This window comes from Henckelia pumila, chromosome 1 (assembly GCF_033568475.1).
Source record: "Henckelia pumila isolate YLH828 chromosome 1, ASM3356847v2, whole genome shotgun sequence".
NCBI classification, from domain to species: Eukaryota; Viridiplantae; Streptophyta; class Magnoliopsida; order Lamiales; family Gesneriaceae; genus Henckelia; species Henckelia pumila.
Window position 1 is genome coordinate 81,451,540 of NC_133120.1, and position 9,486 is coordinate 81,461,025.

Here is a 9,486-nt window from a genome sequence, read left to right on the forward strand (position 1 = left end):
GTTCTTTGGGTGATGTAAGCACCCCAGACTGACGAACTAGTATGGTCAGGCTGAACAGAATGGTATGGTCAGACTAAACATAACAGTATTGCTCAGCTGAAAGAAGTATCTCTGATTGAACAGAACAGAATATCAGCGAATGAATAGATGTTATTGCAGAAGAAGTTGGCCTAAAGAACTTGATCAGTCGTTCAGATACCTGAAAGATACAGATGAATGACGTATCAGATTGACTGTCTACCAACTTCGAAACCTAGCAACCAGCTGATAGATTCTAATGAAGAAATTCCGACAGAACAGAGGTATATTTATTTGTTAGTAAGTGCTTAGAATAGAGTTTTGATTAACAGTTCTTTGCCACAACAGATAGAAATGATGAGAAATAAAATATACCCTCTAGAAGCTGAATAGTTTGAATATTGAGGAATGCCTTATTAGACTTTTCAAGCCTATTACGATTATTTGAATTGTAAATGATGAAAAGCTCAAGATTGAGTGAATTATTTAATGGCTTGAATTCAAAGAATATGTTTGATTAACTGTTGACGATTGAAATATTTTATGAAATATATAGCCTTGTCTAATAGAACTGAAGCTAAATGATGAGACAAAAGGAATGAAATTGTAAAGATGCTACAGTGTGTGAGATAAACACAAATTTAGCCACAATTTCTATTCCAGAACAGATATGAAGTGACTGATATGAAAGTAATTCTCTAACTCTAGCGAACCGAGACAGATTAGTTTAGTTCTGAATGCAGAGTATGTTAGAGATTAGTGCACTTATTGTGAAGGGAGATATCTCAATAAGCAGTGTAAAAAAAATTTAGGCAGATGTGTTAGAATCTATTCGAAGAAACATAGATTCTAAGAAAATTCGAATGAAAAACAGTTCCAGAAGTATACAGAGGATCAAACAAAATTGCACTTGGAAATGAGATTTGCAGGTAACATATTTATTTGTTTTAACCTGTTTATATTATTGGTGCAAGAGATATTTGATAGCTGAAGCTTATTATATGATCACCTCTGTATCAGAAAAGAGACTGTGTGAATTGAACTGAAGAATGGAACTATTGCTTCGATGAACTGAAATTGAACATGATTTTGTTCATATTGAAATATCTGTTTATGTTGCATGATAGATGATGATGCAATAATCGAATACAGATTAGTAGAAGAATTGATGATAAAAAGCGATTAAATTAGATCAGTAAGAACATAATGTGCAATTGAATATGATGATATAGAATCTCGAATTAAGATTCTATGATTTCGGGTTGATATATGATGTTTGATTACAGAAGTATGCCGAAATAAATATATTCAATGCACTAGATATGTTCATGATCTAAACCAGAATGGAAAGATATGCCGATGAGTAGAGATTGCAGAGATATATTTCAGTAAGATTCTGAACTTGAGTTTAAGTTGTGAACTGGAATTTATCAGAGAATTGATGAGTTTATGAAGTGAATACTGCTTTTGAGGTTTACAAAATAGATGATGATATGAAAATCAGTTACATATGAGTCTTTTATTTGATTTTACTGAAGTTATTACATCATAAAATCATGATTTTTGAAATTCTTGATATTGATTTTGAGGTTTTGGTACCGACCTCAATCGATTTTGATTGACTCTTATTTTTTATAGAGTCTGGTTTGATCTACTCGTCTTGAGTTGAGATGCTAGTGAGTTGTTTTCACTTAGCATATTGTCATTCATATTATTGTTCTGTGGATGACCTTGACTTAAGTAAGTTCTCTTGATTATGAATTTCAAGAGTTACTGATTGGTTGATGTATACATTCAGTATATTATAATATTTTTGAACTCGTAACTGATAGAATTTCCAATTGAGATTTGAGAAATAGAACGAAGAGAAGAGATGAATGTGTGATTGATTGATCTTTTGAATTTATGTGCTTGAAGTATCGAGATAGATACGAAAACAGTCCGAATTGCTGTAATCCAAATTAAGTGAGAATTGATTTTGAAGGATTAAAGCACATTGAGACGAGATCAAGTTATTAGAATTTAATTGAGAAATAGAAATGAAGAATGAAACAGGCATTCGATCAATGATTTTAGATTTTTGTGTATTTTGGTTTGAATATTCAGATGAATATATGACCAATCGAAATGATTTTTGATTGAAAGCAATCCAGAACTGTTTAGAAGATGAAAGAAACACAGAAAGTAAACTGAAGCGATGAGAATTCAGTATAGAATGCCATATAGAGATATGAATTGAAGCCTCAGATCAGAATGAATGAATTCTATTATGATTGATTATCTGATTGTAATTGATATTTCTGAAAAGAAATATCAGAGTTTGAAGAAAATGCACGACAATGAATTCAATATTCATCCGATAATTGTTTTATCAGACGATAAAGCAAATAGAAGTAACAGAATTAGTACGTTTTCGAAGTTAAACGTATAGAGAGTTTCTGATAAAGTTGCAAATCATTGACCAGATTAGTTCAGTGATAGTTAGAAACTCCAGAATTGTTATGAGAGTATGATTTGAAAGAATATTTTGCGAAACTACCATGATGAAACAGTATAGACGATGTAAACAGGTGGTAGTTATGAACAGATTTATTGAAATTACTGTATACAATGATCTGTCTGTATGATCAAATCACTGAATTGTGATTAGAGTCGTTGCAATAAGAACAGTAAGCTACGAAAAAATGTTTCAGATTGAAACATTTGGTTTACTATTAAATTGTAATACAGCTGATCAGAAGACTTTGAGTACTTTTTGAGGTAAAGGTACAAAATATTATTGTTGAATTGGAAGAATAGTCAGAGAAGATGAATTGAATTTCGAGAATGAAATTTTATCTGACATGATACCGATTATCAACAGTTCTGAATACGTTGAAATCTGTGAATACAGCATAAACTCTGATTACAAAATAATCCGAATAGACTAATCAGATATGTGGACTACACTGTATGAGATGTGAATAACAGCTATCGATTCAGATCTGTGAAGAAGATAGAGACACGATGAATTACAGGAATGATAAAAATCTATTCAGGATTAAGACTTTAGATTTATTCGATAGAATGTGGCATCGATTGATTGATTGATGTTTTGAGAGTTGGTTATATGTGATTGCATTATACCAATTGTCGATTGATGGATTATCTGAGTTGATTTTTCGGATATTGAGAATATTCTCAGAACTTTGATACCTGATTCGGTATTACTTGTCTTGATGTGTTGCCACTTGATGATTACAATTCCTGTAACAGCTAATGAATCGATTTTGAGATAGTGTTATGATGATATGATGAAAAGGAATCCGATTTCTTTGTGTTGGAATGATACTACTGAAGTATATGATATCAGATCAGACATGATTTGTTGACAGCAGATCAAATTTGATTTGAGGAATACAAGGATGATGAATATGAATCTGTATGGAATGAAAGCAGAGAAGATGAGCCAGAATTAGTAATTGAATGATAGATATAACTTTTGAAGCTGAAATTGATTAGTTAAGTGGAAAAGTTATTCTTGAAACATCATTCAATTCAGAATAGAGAAAGAGCAGAGTTTAATTTACAGATTCAGAATGTGACGATGAATAATGATTTTGAAACGATGAACTGAAGAACAGTGTAGACTTGAGTTATGTTCTATACTATGTATAGAATGATATAGAGAAAGAATCAAGTCGTCACCAAAGCTGAATTGAACTGAATGACATGTCAGACGGAATTGATGATTGTATTGACAGAATGTATTCTTTTCAGCTGAATAAGTTCAGTATCTAAGTGAGAGTGAAAGAAGTATCAGTAGATTCTTCTTATGTACTTCATTCAGATGAGATAGATATTGACGAGATTCTGAGTTAAGTCAATTATTCGACAAATCCTTTATTGAATAAAGAAACAGCTCAGAACAAAGTCGTTTCAATGACTTAAAGTACAACTGAATAGATACTGATTACAAGAGAATAGAAGCAGATTCGAAGTAATAATCTGACAAGAGATTGAAAGATGAAGTGAGATACGAAATGCAGAGTGGATGATTGAAGTGAGAATCACTTCAGATAATCATTCAGTCAATTAGATTTGATATTTCGGATGAATACGATTTCGAGGACGAAATCATTTCTTAGAGGGGAGGAATTGTAAGGCCCAAAAATATTAAATTATTAATTATGGGATTTGAGAATTAAAATTCCATATTATGGGCTAATATTGATTTGAGAAGTTATGGAAATGATAGATTTAATTTTTCGAGCCGAAAATATTTAATTTGAGAATTTACGGATTTTGCGAATTAAATTCTGAGAATTCTTAAATTGATAGAATAAATATTAGATTTGAATATTTATGGAATTTAAGATTAAATTCCATGTTTCGGGAATTAACGAAGATTAATTTTGAAGATGAAACCCGACCAGGGGTTGATTTGAAAATATCGAAGATTCGAGGGCTAAAGGGCAAAAGGCCGGGATTATTGAGTTAATTCAAATTTATTTAATTTTAATCCGAGTATATTTAATTTGGGAATATTTAGAGTTTCGATTTTAATTCTAATATTCTTAAATTATTTTGGATTGAAATTGAATTAAAACGAAGGCTGAGGACTGAATTGCAATTTACAAAAATTCAGGGACTATATCTGATTTTAATTCACATTATCAGCATGTAACGTGTATAATGGATGTTCATTTCAGAATTTTGAAAACAGAGTGTCGAAGACTTTCCTTTCCTTTTGATTTCCAATTTTCGAAACCCCGTAACTTTTGATCCGCTCGTCCGATTTCAATTCCGAAAGATGTTCTGAAATCCTTGCGATGAGGGCTTAGATTTGATGTAATTATTTTGTTCTCTCAGCATGTTTTGAAGAACGAAATTTGGCAGAGATCAGATTATGACTTGATGTTTGTGTTCTTGAATTCGTATGCCGTTATATATCGAAGCTGGATTGAAAATGAACTAAGGAATGAACTTGTTATGATGTCCAGCTTACATTTGATATATTTAGCTGCTGATATGATGAATTGAATGATGAATTCAGCTGATATAAGTGATACGAATGACTGAATTGATTAGAAAGGAATTCGATACCGAGTCGGTTTCTGATTTTCAATCGCTACAACACCGGTTGATGTTTTGACATCGTTTTGATAGCCTATAACTGAGTTGAGATAGTTGTTTAGATATTATGAATGTTATGGCATTTTTATTTCTCGATTTCAGTTGAGTTTCGAAGGCTAACGATTCACGACTCCGAGTTGTACCGAATAAGAAGAAGTTAAAGTTTGAAATGATGTTGATTGAATCTATATTGATGATTTTGATTCAATTCTGAAATGATTGAATAGAATGAAGTTTGATATGCATGTTTTGATGATATATTTCAGAGTTTAATAGGAGACTATTGACTCAAGAACCTCAACTTGAAACCGAAGAAGAAATAATGATAGTTGAAGTTGTTCTACCTTGAAGATCGAATGTTATTTGAATGAGCAGATTTGCTATGAGTTGTTGTACTTTCTATCCAGATGTAGAACATGACAAACTCGAGAATAAAAGGTATAATGACGACATCACGAGTTAGGGACTTTGAAACTCAAGAACGACTATTCTTGAGTTGGCCCGCAAAAATCACATACTTGAGATGTTTTGATTTATGTTTGATGTTGTCGATCCATCGCAGGTAGTGGATCTTTGATTTTGAGTCGATATGATTGTATATTGAATTGATTCTATGCCAAGGTTGCGGTTAACCTTATTTTCTAGCCCGGAATGGCTACGATAGGTGGATATCCATGTCAAGATCGGATACGAACCTTGATAGCAACGAAGTGATAAGAATCAATTCTTGAGATAAGCGCGCTATATAAATTGAAGTCTTGATTTGAAGTTTGAGTGATATATGCGTTATTTTAACTCTATTCTTGAATTGACATGTTTAGAGTTGATATGAATTTATTTAACGCATTTATATGTCGATTATACTGAGAATGATTTCTCACCGGAGTTTATCCAGATGTTGCTTTGTTTTGTATGTGTGCATTGCAACAGGTGGGGCAGGAGCTTTGTTGAGACGACATTGATAGCTCGGGAGAGAGATGTAGCAAGTTTGGACTCGGGTTTATAAGTTAAAGCTTGATATAGTGATAGCATCAAACATATCAAGAACTTAAGACTTGAAGTTATTTATGCTATGTTGAATAGCTTGTAGTTTCTTTTATCCCTTAAACTATTCATTTGATGTAATACATGTATGATTTGATGATAGGAACCTGGTATATGAAAGTATGCATGTTCTCAGAATTTATAATATGTTTAGACTCGAATTTTGTTGGTCGATTCATGCCATTGTTCCAAGCTTGACAGCAAAAAATGTCTTCTGATGTTTTCTGGAAATGGTGCCCGCTCGATCGGGTGAAGTTCACCGATCGAGCGAGGCCCTTAAATTGAAGGCAGAAAATCGAGCATTTTGGGCTCGCTCGATCGGTAGGTTTTGACCGATCGAGCGAGACCAAAAATGTGCAGACCCGAGAGCATGATTTAATTGCTCGCTCGATCGGCTGACTTTGCCCGATCGAGCGAGGCTCTGAAATTTTAAAAAAAAAAAAAATTCTGCTCTTGATTTATTATTATTTAATTATTTGATTAATTGTTTAATTAATCATTTGCTGTCCTAAAACTAGATTAGCAACCCGAGGTCCCCACAAAGCTTGGTCAACAATTAGTCGTAATCGTCAATCATATAACATAATCGTGAAATTAGTTGATTGATGTGTTACAATATGTATAATCATATAACATAATCGTGAAATCAGTCAATTAATATTTTACATGTATAATCATATAACATAATCGTGAAATTGATCGATTAATATGTTACAATATTTATAATCATAAAACATAATCTTGAAAAATAATGGATATATGTTATACTAACTAATGTTATACTAACTAATGTTATAGTTTGTGAAATAACTGGATTCATATATTAAAACATGCATGTTTATATAACATATTTGTGACATTAGCGGATTCATATGTTAAAACATGTACTATTTTATAACATATTTGTGAAATTAGTAAATTCATATGTTAAAACATGTACGATTATATGTCAAAATACTTGTGAAATTATCGGATTCATGTGCTAAAACATGTACGATTATAGAACATACTTGTAAAATTAGTGAGTTCATATGTTAAAACATGTACGATTATCAATCAACATTAGTGGATAAAAACATGCATGTGAAATTTGTGGTTTCATACGTTAATAGGTACGAATATAAAACATATTCGTGAAATTAGTTGATAAATTGTTAAAAAAATGTACACTTATCAATAAACATTAGACAAAATTTTGTACTTACGTGTCAAAATTATATAATTATCGGTTAAACTTGTGAAATTTGTGGATCAATATGTTGCAACATATACGATTATATATCAAAATTATGTAAATATTGATCAAAATTGTAAAATTAACAGCGAAAAAATTATTTAACTGCCTAATTTTTCTTTACAAACAGAAATGTTAAAAATATAGATAAATGTATTACAAACAAAAATGTATTATGGAATTGATAATCAGCATAGTCCCTTATGAATCGCATTCTGAATTTAATGAAACATGCTTTTTTCGCAGCACGCAATTCTTCTTTCCGCAGCGCGTAAATGCGCGCGGCGGAAACTTCTTTCCACAGCGCGCAGCACGCTGTGAAAAGATGCAAGCCTGATTCAACCTGCTTTTTGCTCTGGGTCGACCCAAAATTGCTCTGGGTCGACCTAAAATCTTACCTGGATCAACTCAAACATGAATAAAATTTGGTTTTTAAAATCTAATAATTATTTTTTTTATTTTTTATTAATTAAATACAAGGTCATATAAGTAAATTATACATTCAATCCTTTTTTTTAAATAAAACAGATTCCAATCCCTCTGCCTAAATTTCCCTTTTCTCCGCCCATACACACATTAGCTGCTGCATCGCCTCAAAGTGGGAGACCAACGATTCGACATTTCAATTTTTTGCGTTCAAATCTGTCCATTTCTTCTATGATTCACGTCGATCTCTTCATGTGGTTTTCCTTAAGTAATGTTACTGATATTGGTAATGAGAAATCGTGCAGGAGGTGGCTTGATTAGTCGATAATTGCTCTGAAATTTGTTGTAAAAACAATAAAAAAATCGTTTCCATCTTCAAATTGTGAACTTCAAATTTGCAACCTCATATTTTGTCCAGCTGTGGAGCACGGCGCCTAGCTTGATATGGGAGATAAGATATGGGTGGTGAAGTAGGGTGAAGGGTAAAAGGGGAAACAGAGTTCCTTCTCCTTTCACTATAGATATGGGGATTGCTCATACCAAGGTGAAAGGGAGGCTTATTAACCTTCATTTTCCGGCATCCACAGTAGCTAATCACGGGCCGGAAGATTGCATATTTTGCGCTAAAAACGAGTCAAACAAAGGACTATTGTCCTTATCCCATCCTAAAGAGGGTGCTTCTATGATCCACCGGGTGAAATTCACCCGGTGGATCTGGGCCATTCATTGGCCCGGGCCCTATGTCCAGGGGCCCAGGCCAATGAACGGTGGATGCTGCATCGGGTGAAATTCACCCGGTGCAGCATAGAATGAGCCTAATCCCACGTACCAAACGTGACCATATATACCATTCAATCAATCAATCGGTATTTTCATTGAATATAAATGTTACTTAGATCATTTCCGAAAACAATAGATTATTTATAAGTATACCTTATTAAATATCAAGATACGTATAAAATATAGTTAAACAAGACAGTGATCAAACTTTGAGATAAAACTAAGGAAAAGGTACGAAAATATATATATGCGTCACATAAAAGTATGATAACTAACTAAAATTCAATTCTTTTAAATTTGTAATTTAATTATGTTGTCCAATATATTAAACTCGAACACGTGAATATAACAAACCAGTACAACAAGAGTAAACAATAAAGCGAACGAAAAATGGTACGAAACTATAAAGTACCTAGGTTTGTAGCTAAGTACAGTTTCCTTAAAACATATTCGTCGCCTCCACAAGGTGCTTGAAGATCAACACGTACAGATGTCTGTTTTTCAGGATACAACGGTTGAACCAGTAGCAAACTAAGCTCAAATTCACTACTCAGGTGAACTCAAATCGTGCTTTCATTTTATCACCAAAATTTAACGAATGCCAAATGAGAAGCAAACAATATGAAATGCAAGAGAATACTTGAATGAGATCTTGAATATCTTTTTGTGTGTGTGAATTGAAAAAAATGAACACACTATTTATATACTGAAAAAGACACATCATGAGTCATGCAATATTAATTAACTCAATTAATTTGAAAATTAACTCAAGAATATAAATAATCAAAAATCTCAAATTAACTCAAAAATATAAAAATCCAAAAAACACTCTCGTATTCATAAACCATAATTTTCATTCAATAATTAAA